Source organism: Mauremys reevesii, linkage group 3 (assembly GCF_016161935.1).
Source record: "Mauremys reevesii isolate NIE-2019 linkage group 3, ASM1616193v1, whole genome shotgun sequence".
Lineage (NCBI taxonomy): Eukaryota > Metazoa > Chordata > Testudines > Geoemydidae > Mauremys > Mauremys reevesii.
Genome location: NC_052625.1, coordinates 83,610,059 through 83,612,776, shown reverse-complemented (window position 1 = coordinate 83,612,776; position 2,718 = coordinate 83,610,059). Strand labels below are relative to the sequence as shown.

The window sequence follows — 2,718 nt, the reverse complement described above, 5'->3', positions numbered from 1 at the left end:
CCTGACTACTCAACCCAAAACACTAGGTGGACACTACTTTTAGAAGGCAGCACCTTACACACTGTGGAACCTGCAGATCGGTGTTAGGGAGGAGGATTTTCCAGTCATGAGTGCATACTGGCAGCTGGGGCCACTGAGGATATGTCTACACTGCGATTAAACACCCATTGCTGACCCATGTCAGCTGATGGGCTTGCATTGACTACCACTCCCTGGTGGTCTAGTGGTTAGGATTTGGCACTTTCACTGCCATGGGCTGGGTTCAATTCCCAGTCAGGGAAAAGTGACTTTAAACCAAAAAACCTTCACTTGCAGTGTAAACAAATCCATGGTTTTTAGGGCCCTAATGGCTAAGGCATTGGCTTCATAAGCCAAAGGTTGTGTGTTCTAGTCCTGTCTGGGGTGAAAAAACTGAGGTGCAGTTTAACTGTGCTGTAGACAGTTGGGCCTGGGCTTGGGCTGAAGCCCAAGTTCTGGGACTTTTCCACCTCACAGGGTCCTAGAGCCCAGGCTCCAGCCCAAGTCTGGATGTCTACTCCACAGTTAAACAGCCCCCTTAGCCCAAGTCAACTGACAGGGGCCAGCTGTGGCTTTTTAATTTCAGTGTAGACATGAAGGGCTGGGGCAGTTTCAACCCATTGCTTGTGCCAAGAGTGGCCTTGTGAGAGTCTATAGTTGGAGCTGTGCTTACTCTTTCCTCCCCCAGGTTGCAGGAGTTTGGTTTGTTTGAGGTATTTGAAGCAGCTCTTGCGGTATTTTCCCAGGTGCTTGAATTAGGGGTGCTTAGAGCAGGAAAGTTAATCTCCATAGTATTTCATTTGCTGGTTTGTGAAACTGGGAGCTTCTGCCCATTAGCTTGGTCTCCTTTCAGTTGTTTCATTAAAGGGATGGTCTCCCTAGGATGCAGGGAGTTGGTGGGGAGGAGAAGGATAGTCTTGTGGGTAAGGCACTAGAGTGGGGCTTAAGAGATCTGCATTCAGTTCCTGACTCCTTGTGTGACTTCAGCAAAGTCATTTAACCTGTGCCTCAGTTTGCAGTCTGTGAGAAAGGGATAACGATACTTCCTTTCTCCTGTCATGTCTCTGTGGACTGGGGTAAGCTCTTTGGGGCACAAATGGTCTCTTACTGTTTGTGCAGCACCTGGCACAATGCAGGACAATGTAAGTGGGGCTCTCTGGGTGCTATCGTAACACAAATAAGTAATAACTGGATCAGTGTGGCAGACCTTTGCCCAGAGAATGATACTGCCTGAACTCCAGTATTGTTGTGCAGTGAACCACTCTGAGTTATAGATGAAAGGAGCAATCCAGTTCCCACTAAAGTTAATGGGATTGTTTCCACTGACTTCAATGGAAGTGGGATCAGGAACTTGCTGAGCGCAGGGGATTCCCTTCCTTTCCTGTCCCTCCCTCCCCCTTTTGACTTAGCCAGCAAAAGTGCATTTTTGTGCTTTGGAAAAGTCCCAAGGCAGCACACTCTCCAGCTCTTCTACTGCCCTTATGGCTCAGTGTACCATACTGGGAGAGGAAGAGGTCATCGTGCTGAGGGTGCCCTGGGCTGCTGACACATAAACCTCTGCAAATTTCCATCTGCACTCAGATCACAGAAAGGAACTTTGTAAAACAGGAAGTTAAGCAATGTGTGGAAATCTGTTTCCCCCACCTTCCTCCTCTACGGCTCTGGATAGTTTTGTTTCATTTATTCGCTATGACCTGTCATTATTTCCAACAGAGAAACAACGGTATATGTGAAAATCCTTATGTTGGCCAGACAATATTCTGCCCTCAAGTGGGAAGTAACATTGTGAGAAAGATGGTGGGCTTGATTCAGATCTCACACCAGTTTTACGATGTTGTAGTTCCACTGACTTCAGTGGAGTTACTCCCAGTTTACACTGGGGTAGGTGTGAGCAGAATCTAGTGCAGGCTGTTTCTTTAACTCATCACCACTCCCACTTGTATAGGAGTGTGAAGCCACCCACTCCCTTTAGGGATCTATTTAGGGCCAGAATGTGACCCAGCTTAATATGGCATAGAGGAGAATACCGGGGGCAGAGGGAGAGGAGAATCCCACCATGCTCAAACTCCCTGCCTCATGGTTGAGGTGCTGGGGGAGACCAGGGACTGCTGCCCAGTACTCCCACCAAAGCAAGTGGCCAGAAAGGGACAGGAAATGGGGGGAGCCTTGGCTCTGAATCCCCAGTACGGTGGCCAGAAGAGTAAGCTGCACCTGGGAAAGGACATAAATCAGTTACTTATCTCTGGGAGCAAAGAAAGAAGCAAGTCTCCGAGGGTGTGTCTACACCACAATTAGACAACCGCAGCTGGCCCGTGCCAGGCTAAGGGGTTCAGGTTGAGGGGCTGTTTAATTGCAGTGTAGATGTTTGGGCTCAGGCTGTATCCTGTGAGATGGGAGGGTCCCAGAGCTCAGGCTGCAGCCTGAGCCTGAATGTCTACATCGCAATTAAACAGCCCTGCAAGCCTGAACCCCATGAGCCCAAATCAGCTGGCATGGGCCAGCTGCGGTGTCTAATTGCAGTGTAGACACACTCTGAGTTCCTTCTCAGTGATCCTCCTAGGGCAGCACAGCTGTGCACTCACCCTTGTACAAGCTAAGGGCAGGTCTACACTACACACACTGCATAGTGCCAGCATGGGCAGAGCTTAGGTCGCTGTACCCTGCGTCACTCAGGGGGGTGTCTTTTTCACACCCCTGAGA

The 2,718-nt window shown here is 49.5% G+C and overlaps 1 non-coding gene across 1 annotated transcript; it reads left to right on the top strand.

Moving 5' to 3' along the window:
• The first annotated feature begins 209 nt into the window (after positions 1-209).
• On the top strand, positions 210-281 carry TRNAE-UUC. Its single transcript has one exon. It is a non-coding gene; the product is annotated as a tRNA-Glu (tRNA).
• Positions 282-2,718: the final 2,437 nt, after the last annotated feature.